This window comes from Apodemus sylvaticus, chromosome 13 (assembly GCF_947179515.1).
Source record: "Apodemus sylvaticus chromosome 13, mApoSyl1.1, whole genome shotgun sequence".
Taxonomy (NCBI): Eukaryota; Metazoa; Chordata; class Mammalia; order Rodentia; family Muridae; genus Apodemus; species Apodemus sylvaticus.
Genome location: NC_067484.1, coordinates 13,857,975 through 13,871,699, shown reverse-complemented (window position 1 = coordinate 13,871,699; position 13,725 = coordinate 13,857,975). Strand labels below are relative to the sequence as shown.

Genomic DNA, 13,725 nt, shown 5'->3' with positions numbered 1-13,725 from the left:
ACTACTGTCATCTCCGGCATCCTCCATCCTCCAACAACCATGCTGCAGGGACCCACTGAGAGCCAGTGTCTCTAACCTGTCAGGCGTCAGAATCCACATTTGGCTATGACTATACATGGTTATTCCCACAGAGAGCAGACACTGGCATTCTTGAGAAATTAAGCGGCTTGCTTCCCATTGTTGGCCAATGGGAAGCTAAAAGAGGGGACTTGGACCAAATCCATTCACCCATGCAGCATGTACTGCCAGCTCGCTGGGACTCTAGATCAGTGGTTCACAACTTCTGGGTCTAGAGCCCTTTTAGGGCTTGACCAACCTTTTCTCCGGGTTGCTTATCAGATGTCCTATATTTACATTAGCATTAGAATTATATTAGAATCATAAAAGAAAAATTGTAGTTATGAAATAGCAATGAAAATAATTTTGTTGGGGTCACCACAAATGAGAAAATGTATGAAAGGGCCACAGCATCAGGAAGGTTGGGAGCCTCTGCTCTAGATGGAAGGTTGGCTTCATCAGCCCAGGATCTCTACTCCAGCGCCCTTCTCTGAGCACTGAGAAAGTTGAAGGCTAGAACAGAACTTACTGGATCAGCCCACAGCCCAGTTATTGGCAAAGACAAGGTTGGGCTCTAGGGAACTAGGTGCAGTTATCGCTGTTTAATGGGCTTGCGTGGGTTTTTAATATAAAAAAAGAGCTCGTTCACAGGCACCCTCAGTAATTCCTTTATCTTAACAGGAATCTAAAATCCCCTCTGGAAGCTAACATGGGACAAAAGTCCCTGTTTGCGTCACTAAAGAGACCCTGGTTGCAGATACTCAGCAGCAAGCGCTGCACAGACAGCCTGGCTACGGGTTCAGTGAGGCTTGTTCCTGCTTAGAGTTATGAAAATACAGCAGCAGAGTGAAGAGTGAACACACAGACACACACAGACACACAGACACACAGACACACACACAGACACGAGCTGCGAGCACGGGCGCACGCGTGCACACAAGCGCGCGGAACACGGAGGGAGGAAGGGAGGGAGGGGGAAGGGGAAGAAGGGAGGAAGGGAGAGAGAGAAGGGGAGGGAGGGCGGGAGAGACAGAAGGGAGGGAGGTGGGTTTACCCTCAATGTGGCAGAGATGAGAAAACTGCACATCCACTGCCCTTTGCAAAGTCACAGAAACACAGTAGCTTCTGGGGAGTGCCTTTGGTACAATGAGTCTAGTGTCTTCCATCCCTAGTTGATTTCATCTCCATTTAAGTTGTGAAACTTTAGGTATCTTAGATACCAAATTGAGTTTCCATTGGTAACAACTACTTGGCCCTTTCTCCCCCTCCCCCCACTGTACCACAGTGACATCATCTGGATAACTTCTAAAGGGAAGAAATTATTCAAAGTTCTAGAGTCTAAGGAACTCTAAAGTCCTTGGATCTGGTGAGGACCCGTTTGCTGTGTCATCCCAAGAGCAAGAAGGGACCAATGTCTCCTTAAACTAGAGACATTAAACTCCCTGTAATACGGTTCCTCATGTTATAGTGACCCCAACCATAAAATTATTTTCAGTACTACATCATAACTGTAACTTTGCTACTGCTTTGAATTGTAATGTAAATACTTTTGGAGATAGAGGTTTGCCAAGGGGTTGAGACACACAGGTTGAGAAACACTACTTTAAAACATGCCCGCTTTCAAGATAATGGCGGTAGTCCATTCTTGAGAGTAGTGACATCATGAACTAATCAAGAAAACCCCACCTCCCAACATTGTCTCATTGAAAATAAAGTTTTCATCACATGAACTCCTGAGGATGTGTTTCCAACCACAACAGGTACCAGATACACAAATGGGATCCCACAGTAAAAGGGTAGACAAGAGAGCACAGGTGATAGACCATCAGTCATGGGAGGCTCCCTGTAAGCAGTGTCTTACCACTTAGGCATGGCCATCTAGCATCCTCTTGTGCTCTGGGGGGAGGGGTGGTAAGAACGCAGACCTAATGCCAGGCCTGCTTTGGCTGGTGTTCGACAGGCAGAATCTTTGCTGTTCTGATTTGATCCGGTTTCTGCAGGTGCACATAGAAAAGGAAGCCGGGAAGGTGCAGACCAGAAGCAGAAGGAGGAGAGGAAGTGGCCACGGAGAGAGGGAAGGCCACTGTAGGAGGCCTGAATGAGCAGAGAAAACACAGGAGTTGAGCAGTGCAAGAGGTGAGGGGGGAGGCAAGGATGCTAGAGAGTCTTCTGAAGTCTCAAGCTCCTGCCCAAGGCTAAGGAGATGCCCGTGGCTGTTATCGTACCGGGAGCCAAGTTTGTTTCTCCGGAGAGCATTGCAAGTGGCCTGCCTTTGAAGGGTGGATTCTTCATAGTCTTGTGTGCTCTGGTTCTCAGGGACACATCTGTCCCCGGAAGCCTCCTAAAAGCACGCTTTCCTTTCAGAGTGTGGAAATGCTAATCCCCAGCAGCTCATTAACAAGTGGGAATGACCAGATAGTCAAGTAAGTGATACACCAAGGCGCGCTGTGCGTTGTAGACACAGAATCGGACGCTTCATTGCGTCCGCAGAAGAGGCACTCGACGCTAAGTGAAAGAAAATCGAGTGGAGAACTGTCTTCCATTGATCTCTAATTGTTGGATATTTTCAGAGAAGAGGCGAGAGACTAAATCTTTCAACGTGTAAACGTGGGGCTGGAAATCGCTTTGCGCAGAGTCTTGAAGCAGAGGCGTGGGCGGTTTTACTCAGTACCGGCGGCTTTTGGTTTGCAGAAGGCGGCTCTGAGCTGCTGTGGCCCCATGCAGGACTGCTGCCCGCAGAGCCTGGTGGGGAGATTTATTTTTATTTATTTTATTTTATTTTTTATTTTTTGCTATTGTTCAGGCTGAAGCGTCCAGTTTGGCCCTGTGTCTGCTCTCCCTGCTTGCTGTGTCAGTCGGGGTAAGGCACCGGCCAGAACTTTGACATAGACCCAAGACAACCTTTCCATTTACCTCCATGTTTTCAATATCACACGAGCACATTTGAGAATGTCACGTGGAGGGATGCCGGCCCACTGTGGACAAAGCAAGGCCTCAATTTAAGCACATGAGGACTGAGATCGTAGGCTAGTGAGCCACTCGTATCTTCTGAGCACTTTTCTCTCACGCCCTGCCTATCCATGAATTCTGGGCAGTGAGGAAGCAGGGGACTACTCAGCTCCATGCTGCTCCTACATTAAAAGCCATAAAGAGTCCAGGCAGAGGGAGGAGCCAGGCAGAAGGCGGGGCCAGGCAGAGGGAGGAGCCAGTCAGGGGTGGGGCCAGGCAGCTTCCTTCTCCTGGGCCTCAGCCACAGAGTAGGGTGCTTACAGATCCACAAAAGCTTGGTGGAGAAGGCCAGGGAGAAGTAGGCTCCTGATAGGCCGGCCCACCGTTTCTCCTGCTACTAAATGCGGAGGGTCCTCAGTATGCATTGGCAGAGGTATTAATGGCCAGCAGGTTTAAAGGGTTAGTGACTGATTGGTCCTTTGGTATGCCCGGTTCTCCCCTTTGGGAGTGAGAAGGTGAGTGCGGTGGTGGCGCACGCCTGTAATCCCAGCACTCTGGGAGGCAGAGGCAGGTGGGTTTCTGAGTTCGAGGCCAGCCTGGTCTACAGAGTGAGCTCCAGGACAGCCAGGGCTACACAGAGAAACCCTGTCTCCAAAAACCAAAAAAAAAAAAAAAAAAAAAAAAAAAAAAAAAAAAAAAAAAAAAGCTGGGCTATATTTTATATTATGGGATGAACATGAGACTTCGGGGACTGTGGTGACAAATGAACCCCCCCGAGTCACGTATTTGAGCAGTTTGTCCCCGGATGGTGGTGTTCTTGTGGGGGTGTTTCACCTGTGAGGGCTTTGAGGTGCTCTCTGCCGCTCTCTGCTTCCTGTACATTGACAAGAATGTGAACAGTCTGCCGACTCCAGGTTTGTCCCACACTCATGGACTCTCAAACTCCGGAAGAGTAAACCTAAATTACTTTCTTCCTTAAGTTTCTTTCGGTGATATTTTTTATCAGAAAAAGCTACTAATGCAAAGATAAGAGGTAGGGGCGGGGCGGTGGTGGCGCATGCCTGTGATCCCACCACTCTAGGAGGCAGAGGCAGGCAGATTTCTGAGTTCAAGGCCAGCCTGGTCTACAGAGTGAGTTCCAGGACAGCCAGGGCTATACAGAGAAACCCTGTCTCGGAAAAACCATAATCAAAAAACCAAAAAAAAAAAAAAAAAAAAAAGATAAGAGGTAGGAAAAAAGTGATATTTTTTGCTTTTAAAGTGATGTGTTTGTATGCCAAATTCATAAGGGGTGGACTGAGATTGTTAGCTTTATATGTCAACTTGATACAACCTAGAATCAAGAGTCTTAATAAGGATGTGTTTATTTTGGGTTAACCTTGGCATGTCCTGGATGATTGTCTTGATTAAGTTCATTGACATAGAAAGACCCAGGCCAGTGTGGGCGGCATCACTCCCTCCGCAGCAGATCTGGAACTGTATAAGAGTAGAGAAATCAAGCTTAGTGCAAGGAAATGTGCATGCAGTCACTTCCGCACTTGCCTGTCGTGGTGTGAGGTGACTGTCTCAAGCTCCTGCCACTGTGTCTTCCATTCTAGGACTCACTATAACATGGAATTATAAACAGGAGGAATCCTTTCTCCTCTAAGTTGCTTTTGTGTCAGGGTAATTTTATCACAGCAAACCAAAGTGAAACTAGAGCAGAAACTCCTAAGCCCTCTACCTCTAGCATTCTGGACAGCACTGTGAAAGCATGCCCCTCCTGGAAAAGGCAGGTTAGGAATCCATTTGGCTAGGTGAAATGGCATTTTATGGTAATTGCTGCACTCGGGTCTGAAGCAGGAGGGTCAAGAGTTCTAGGCCAGCCTAGGATGCAAAGCACATTCTGAGCCAGACTGGGGTATAGAGAGAGACCATATCAAACAAATGAAAAACAAAAACACACTTACAAAAGTCAATGTGGATTACATATGGCCCAAGTGGAAAATTCACCTATATATAAAGTCAGCATGAATACCCACTATATATCATAAGCACTAATCAGAGACACACTTACAAGTAAATTGTAAAAACAACCCATTTGCAATAGTGCCAGAAAAGTAAAGGCCCAGACCTTTAACTAACCAAGGAAGGGAAAGTCTTCCACAGTGAAAAATTTAAAATACTTTAGAAAGAAGTTGAAAGAGAAGATAGAAAAATACAGACAGAGGATAGAAACACACACACACACACTCACACACACACCACATGGGTTGGCAGAGTCATTATGAAAATGGTTACAGAAACCAAAAACAACCACAGATTCAATTCCATCACCATTAAAACTTCAATGGCATTCTCTACAGAAACTCAAAACCAATCCTAAGATTTGTACAGAAGAATACAGGTTCCACATAGCATAAGCAATCTGGAGCAGACACAACACCAGAAGTTTAACAGCACCTGCCCTCAAATTTTACCATAAACCCCTGGTACCCCAAACAGGAGGATCCTGATACAAAGGCAGACAAGTAGGTCAGTGGGGTAGAGTGGAGGACCCGGAAACAATCCCACACAGCCACAGCCACTTTATTTGTGACAAAGATGCCAAACACGCATGTGGGCAGTGGAGGAGGGGGGATCTTTTCAATAAATACTGCTGGCAAAACTAGATATCCACAGGTCGATGAATGAAACTAGATCTTCAGCTCTAACCCTGTAAAAATCAATTTAAAATGATCGAATGCACTAATGTAAGACCAGAAGCCCAAAGTATTAAAGGAATAAATCAGGTAAACACTTCAAGATACAGGCACAGGCTGGGACACGATGAAAAAGGATTGATTCTGTTAGCTCAGCAAACAACACCGGTAGTTGATAATCAGGGTTTTGCAGAGTTAAATGCTTGTGCACAGCATAAGAAATAATTCATAGGTTGCAAGAAAACATGGGATGGGAGAAAAATCTGTCTATACATTGGACAAAATAACAACATCTTTTGATAGCTTAATATCTATGTAAAGAACCCAAAAGTACCAAAAAAAAAAAATCCCTCAAACCATCAAGCAAACAAACCAAAACTCCACCCTCAACTGTACATAATCAATAAGAAATCTAATGAACAGAATGTTGTCAAAGGGCAAAGTAAAAATGGCCAAAAACAAATGATGAACATGTCCGATATTTTTAGCTATCAAGGATACGCAAATAAAAACCTCCCTTCGAGTTCACCTCACCAGAGTCAGAATGGTCGACCTTAAGAAAACATGTGGGAAGCCGGGCGTGGTGGCGCACGCCTGTAATCCCAGCACTTGGGAGGCAGAGGCAGGTGGATTTCTGTGTTCAAGGCCAGCCTGGTCTACAGAGTGAGTTCCAGGACAGCCAGGGCTACACAGAGAAACCCTGTCTCAAAAAAAAAAAAAAAAAAAAAAAGAAAAGAAAAGAAAAGAAAAAGAAAAAGAAAACATGTGGGGGCTGGAGAGATGGCCCAGAGGTTAAGAGCACTGGCTGCTCTTCCAAAAGACCTGGTTTCAATTCCCAGCACCCAGATGGCAGTTCACAACTGTCTGTTCTAGGGGATCCTACACATTCACACAGACATACATGCAGACAAAACACCAATGCACATAAAAAAAATAAAATGATAAACAAAGTAATACAATAACAAAAAACCCAAACAAACAAAAACAAGAAGTCCTTTGAGCATGTGTGTGTAACCTTCTGCACTGCTGGTGAGACCGTACATTCATCCAGCCACTCACCATGGAAATCTGTCATCTCCTCCAGTAACTAACCTAGAATGGACACATGACTCAGGTTCTAAGTCTACAGAGACACTCACATGTCCACACTTATTGCAGCACACTCCACAAAAGTTAGGATATGGAATCAGCTCGGGGGTCCACCCACAAGGCAAATAAAGTACGGTATGGAGACATAGAGGGACTTTATTCAAACGAAAATGGATTGTGTCCCTCCAGGATATAACTGGAGATCATCATACTTGGCAAAAATAAGCCAGGCACAGAAATGACAGGATATTGTGTCTTTTCTCTCATTTTCAAACACTAAATTTTATTATATGCCATAGTTAGCTCCAGTTAGAAACAGGATGCACAGGGAAGGGCCTCTCAACTGGGGGATTGCATCCATTGGATTAGCCTGTTGATATGTTTGTAAGACATATTCGTGATGGCTAACTGATACAGGAAGGCCCAGCCAACTGCAGGTGGCTCTGAGCTGTTCAAGAAAGACTGCTGAGCCGGGCGGTGGTGGCACACGCCTGTAATCCCAGCACTCTGGGAGGCAGAGGCAGGCAAATTTCTGAGTTCGAGGCCAGCCTGGTCTACAGAGTGAGTTCCAGGACAGCCAGGGCTACACAGAGAAACCCTGTATCAAAAAAACCAAAAAAAAAAAAAAAAAAAAAAAAAAAAGAAAAAAAGAAAGACTGCTGATCAGGAACCCAGAAATGAGCCAATCAAAAGTGCTCCTCTGTGGTGGTCTTCACTTCAGTCCCAGACTCTGGGTTTCTGCTTAGCTCCAGCTCACATATTACTATGTACAGTAAGCATACTCCAAACCACATAATATATATAGATACAATATATATTGGAGTATTATACATATATATATACAGTATATTATACGTATATATACAGTAATCAATATATTTTGGAGTATACACACACACACACACACACACACACACACACACACTCAACAGAATAGCTGCAATACACCACACTGGCGACTCCGATGATGACAGACCACATCAGTCATCTAGACGTTAGCATTTTCCACATTCAGACACTACAAAAGGACTTTGGCACTAAAGGCTTCCTACTCAACATTCTTTACAGACCAACTTATCATGAACCAGGCTTGGCTCTCAGTCAACTATAGTAACAGACAAAATTAAAAGTCTTCCAGATACGTGTCTTACTCTAGTTTTTACTAGTTTTTACTAATAGCTTCCTCTGTGCCATGGCCCTACCGTCCGCCAGCCTGGCTGGCTACCCTGCCTTGCCAGGGCTGCGGAACCCCCAAATGTCTAGCAGCCACTCAGTTACCCTCAGCTCTAGGGGACAGGATGAAGAATGAGATTTGGAGCCAGCCTGCAGAAGCCCAGCTTCTTCTCAGCCTCTCTGTGTGGTTTGTCAGCATTGTCTCTATGAGCAAAAATCCAATATAAATTTTTAATAGTTTATTCCAACAGATTTTGAGGGTAAGAGATCTCTAAGCTTATGTAGACCTTAATGTGCCTTCATTTTCCCTATTCACTTCTTTGCCACAAACACTAACATACAGCACCATTTCCATGTCTGAAGCAAATACGGACAGAGCTGGATCTCCTGGGAAGACAGTACTGGGGTGTGTGGGGGGAGCCAGGCAGCTTTCCAGATGAGAAAGGTCGAAGGCCTTCAGAGAAAACCATTCCAGAAGGCTATGCGCAGGGAGACTGCCGGCTCCGTCCTGCTCCCCCCCACATGGATTGCTAAATGTGCGTTTCCCCCACCTCTGGCCTGGGTGTGTCTGGCACAAATCACATTTGTGTCTGAGCTTTCCTTTCCATTTTTTTTTAAATTTTCTCCTTAAATTGCTTCATGTACACAAATATTAACACAGTGTTTTGAAAGTTTAATCCTCCTCTAGAATTACTCCTGGAACTCCACAGTGCCCCAGCCCACAGGGCATTTAGGAAGGTTCCTGTCTCTTTTCTGACATTCATTATAGGCTTTGGTGCAGATCCTCACATAAGCTCTGTTTTCAACTGTGGGCCTATTGGCAAGCCAGAATCTGGAAGTGACCAGAGAGCGTTGAAAAACTGGGAACATGAAATATTAGAGCTTCTGTTAAAGAAACCAACTAAGAACAGGTCAAGAAACTCTTCACAGAAACTGTAGAAGAATGAATACAATTAATTGAAGCGTTATTTAATGCTTTTTTGTTTTTGTTTGGATTTTGGCCCTAGTTACACGCTTCCCAATTTTAAAACAACAGAATTGCAAAACAGGGGGATGGGCTTTTGCATTAAAAGCCTTTTTCGTATGTGCTTGCCTTGTTGTAGGTCCTGATGTCACACTGCAGCATAGAGAAATAGCAAGCTATCAATCAGTGTGTTTGGGCGCAGTGATACCAGGGAGCAAAAGGCTCATTGCCATTCGTGTCTTTTCAGGTGCGATCACGTGATGGGCGCGACTCTACCGTCGCCAGACAGCTCTGCCGGCCTAAGCGCCTCATACACTCCAGAAACATCGATCATCCAAGACCCTGGCAGGACCCTGGCGGCAGGGAAACTGTAGCTAAGCTGCGACAGTCGCCCCAATGATAATTCTCCCGGAGTCGCTGCGCCGCTGAAAAGGGGGCTGTGAGATGCAAATGAGCTGAGTCAGAGCGCCTTCTGATTGGTCAAGGCGCTTCTCCTTTCACCCCTCCCCCCCAACCTGAGTCTCTGTCCATAAATATCCTCAAGTCAAAAAACTCGTCTAAAACCACGAAAGAAATGGTGCCTGCACACAGGCACTTCCCCCTAAAAGAAGCAGTCTGCAGAGCAGGGGAGACAAAGGGACAATTCGGGACAAACAAGCTCTCTATAAACAGATACTCTCCAATTAAACGATAAGATAGTGAATGGATCTCCTTTGACAGAAAAATACGAAAAGTCCTGTACTTGGCAGATTTAATGAATCAGCGAATTGTTTCTGCAACCATCTGAGGTTAGTTAAATTGACCTATCATTCCAGCTAACATTTCTTTGGCTTGTTACTTTTAAAACCTCTTGAAAATTGGGAAACCTCTATGCTAGCTCTCAAAAGGCCAGTGGGGGCCTTATGGCCAACAGCTTTGAAAAGCAGGCTGAGAAACCTGCCCATAAATTATCTCAGTCTCTCCCACAGGAATCTGTGTGTGAAGGAGAAAAAATGTCCACTTCACAGTTGTGGAAGTGGAGGCTTGCAAAAGCCCAGATAACAGAAGTCTAAGCAGTCAGCTGAACGCCCGTGGTTCCATCTGGCAATCTTCTTTCAAACCAGGTATCAACGGCAAGTTGTTGTATTTGTGAAATAATATCACAGCATCGTTTCTACATTTACAAAGAATTGAGGACAACAATCACATTATTGTTTGGATGTGAAATACTCCCTACCCCCCCCCACCCCCACCCCCACCCCTGCTCATGTTTTTGAACTTTTGGTCCCCAGATGGTGGCGCTGTCCTGGGAGGTTGTGACACCGGGAGGTGATTGAGCCAAGCTGGAGGAGGTACGTTCCTGGAGGCGGGCCTTGAGGCTCGCAGCCTGACCTTGTTTCCTTCCTTGTCCTTCTTTTCTGTTCATGGCAAAGACGGGAACAGCCCTCCTGGCAAGATCGCGAGCCAGAGCCAGAGCCAGAGCCAGAGCCAGGCACTGCTTCCGTCATGTTGTATTGTATTCAACCAAACATAAGCCTCCAAGTTGCTTCTCTCAGGGTCTTGCTGAGTAGAAAATGATAAACGCAAGGCACAAACAGACTAAAACCTCTGTCAACCTGGAGACCTTGTAGGAGGAAAAGCTAGGAACTTTTGTACCTCACCCATGCTGTACTGTCACGTGACAGTGTCTGCCTCTAGGCACAACTGAAGGCTGTGTGGGTCTTTCCAGGCCACGCCCAACCATAGACATCACAGTCATGTTGCGAATGGGGCAGCTTGAGTCTGAAGGAATCAAATGATTCACCTCATACCACACAGATTCCGGCTATACCCAGACTTAGAAATTCCATGAATTTGAAGAAAATGTCAGATTTTTCTGGATGAGGCTATACCCAAACTCTTTTTCTATGGCTTCTGTCTACCTATAAAGTCATATTGTCTAAGACTTGTTGCAATTTTTTTTTTTTTTTTGGTGAGGGATCCTCCCTAGAATAGTTCAGCTTCTAGAAGGATGGTTTCTATGTGGTCATCAGTTATAGAGAGAAACAATTGCAGTATTATCAGTGGACTCGGTATAAAAGTATAAAAGACTGGTGATACCAGTCAGCAGAAGGAAGGGCCCTTCCAGCAGGGCAGGCAGCACTGGCTCCCTGGAGTTCTGTTATGCCCATTATGGCTTGACAGGATCCTTGCTTCAAAATATGGGAGCTCTCCCACCAATGCAGAGGAGTTGGGTAAAGATTAGTGTGCCTGACCATGTTAGGTATTCCTGAGTTCCTTACACATATACAGCTATAAACAGAAAGTGGAGACTGAGGGAACAGGCCCAAGGAGGACACTTGCTCTCCCGTGTGGGTGGACCTGGATGACAAGCCTACCAGGCGTATCTAGCTAACACTCCTACAAGATGGAGGCGGCTAACTTGACCCATTTCTCTCAGTCTTTGGAGTTTCCCAGGAAACCCTGGGAAAGAAAGTCTCAGAGCTTTTACGCATACAGTACTCTCTTTAAGTCAGGTGCCAGGACAATTGTTAAGAAATTTGTATTTGTGGTGGTTCTTTTTGTTTGGATTATTATTTTTTATTTATTTTATTGTTTAGCGTCTGTTTACCTACATGAACGTCAGTGCACTGTGTACTTGCCTGGTACAGGCAGAGACCACAAAAGGTTCCAGATCTCCTGGAACTGGTGTTGTGTGCAGCTGTGAGCTTCCGTGTAGATGCTGGCAATCGGACCTCTGGGAGAGCAGACACCGCTTTAAACCATTGAGCCACCTCTCCAACCTCCATTTTTGTTATTTGAGATGAAGTCTTGTGATGAAGCCCGGGCTGGCCTAGAACTTGGGGCTTTTCTGCTTAGCCTCCCACTGCCACTATAGAGATAGCCATGTATGCCATGCCTGGCTTTTAGAATAGATATTTAAAAAGTGGCAATCCTCTTCCCTCCATTGCAAAACCGGTTTGTTTCTTTAACACTCCTGTCATTTTTAGAGGAGAATGATGGTGCTATTTTAATTTTGTTTTGAGATCCAGTCTCCTTTGCTAAAATGATCCTCAACTGGACTGTAAGCACAACAACAAGCCTTAGGACCTAACTGTGTCAACAAAAGTGTGTTCAGGCACTGACGCTGGAAAGCACAGGGGCTCACAGAGAATGTCCCATGTACCCGCACCACAGGCTGGCAGCCACCACACCACGACACACATCACAATGCAACACCGTTATTGAAATGGAAGGCGCCTTCGAGTGACAGACAGGTTATGTTCCAATTCTGCTAACATGTTAATTGTGACATGAACAGTGGCTCTGTTTCCCAGGGCAGAAGCCATCTTGCTGGGATGGGAATCCTCCAAGTCTCTCTCTGTGGCACTGCTGATGCGGTTAAGGCCTTTTGCTGGTGGATAATAGCAGCAGATGCCACACAGACATGCATACATGTGTGTGTGTGTGTGTGTGTGTGCGCGCACACACATGTCACATGCACACACATACATGTACAATCAGGCTACACAAAGCGTATATGAACACACAGGTGTGCTCACACATTCACAGTTACCTTGCACATATACACATACACACATATGCATGTGCACACACATCAATGCACACAGAAGCTGACTGTGTGTTTTGTTTTCATTTGTTAAAAAAGAAAATGTCAATTTCTCTACTAGTTCAACTAGCTTAAATGAAACTCTTGTGAGACATGAAGAGTTTTTAAAAATTCTCTTTTTTCCACCTGTAATTTTTTTTTGCATTTCTTTTAAGATAAGCTCTCTCAGTCTCTGTTCCTGGAAAGGTTATACCGAGGTATGCATTGCTGCTGACTCTTCTAGACATTTCCACACACGCACACGCTTGTGTGCATGTTACCTGTGGTTATCTGACAGACCCGTGGTTCCACGTGGTGATGATGGGATTGGGCAAGAGGAGGCAAACAGCGGCAGTGAAGAGTGAGAGCGCGCCCTGAGCACAGCCAGTGTCTGCTGCACGTCATCACCCAGAGTCCGGTGTCTTACCATTTAATTCTGCAATGATTATGTAACAAGGAAAAGTTACTCTGTTTACCCGGAGTCTTTCTCTGATGTGTGCTCCTTTTCCTTCACCCCTGTACCGTCTGACAGACATGGGAGCTGCAAGCCCTTGTCTGAAGCCTTAAGCCCTGGTCTGTTCACTTGTTCCCCGATTCTTGTGCTCAAGCTTGGTGGCACCCTTGTCGCTCTCATTCCTCCCATCCCCGAGGGAGGTTCTGGCCATCTGCTGGGAAGTCACCCACCCATGCAACTCCCAGAAGGTGCCTGTATCACAGTGGCAACCCACCATCAAGTATTCCAAAGGCGTGCAGCAAAGTTCTTGTCACTGAGAAGATGGCTTTGGAAAGGACTGAAGATGTGTCTAAAATACACAGTGTTCTAGGTTTGTGTATTGCACACACACACACACACCATATTTCACGACATCTTATTTTTCTTAATTTGTGACCCCCCCCAGCTTTAAATGTGAAATAATTTAAGATTAAGAAATCTACTTTTAGGCATTATTCTTTTGATACATTGTAATATTGTTGCAATTCAAATTGTAACTATAGTATCCCCCAAAAGTGGAGACAATAAGCATCCAACATAAACAAGAGATGTAGAAGAAACAGCCAAAGATGATTGATTGAGCTGCAAGATTAGATTGAGGGATTTTCCCAGAAGACAATGAGAAAGGAGAAAAGAAAGAGAGAGGAAAGAGGTCACAAAGGTCATAGAAGAAGAGGGTCAGCGGGATTGGCAGGGGGATAAAGTGGAGAGTATTGCCCCCTCTTCAAAAAAGGAAATGTTCCTAAGATTT

General features: G+C 45.3%; 1 long non-coding RNA gene across 2 annotated transcripts; it reads left to right on the top strand.

Moving 5' to 3' along the window:
- Positions 1-9,488: 9,488 nt before the first annotated feature.
- LOC127664050 (uncharacterized) lies at positions 9,489-12,962 on the top strand. Of its 2 annotated transcripts, none has more exons than XR_007973091.1 (4): positions 9,489-9,701; positions 9,882-10,016; positions 10,185-10,244; positions 12,658-12,962. It is a non-coding gene; the product is annotated as an uncharacterized LOC127664050 (long non-coding RNA). The 2 variants fall into 2 exon arrangements; XR_007973090.1 differs by having other exon boundaries at positions 9,870-10,016.
- The last annotated feature ends 763 nt before the right edge of the window (positions 12,963-13,725 follow it).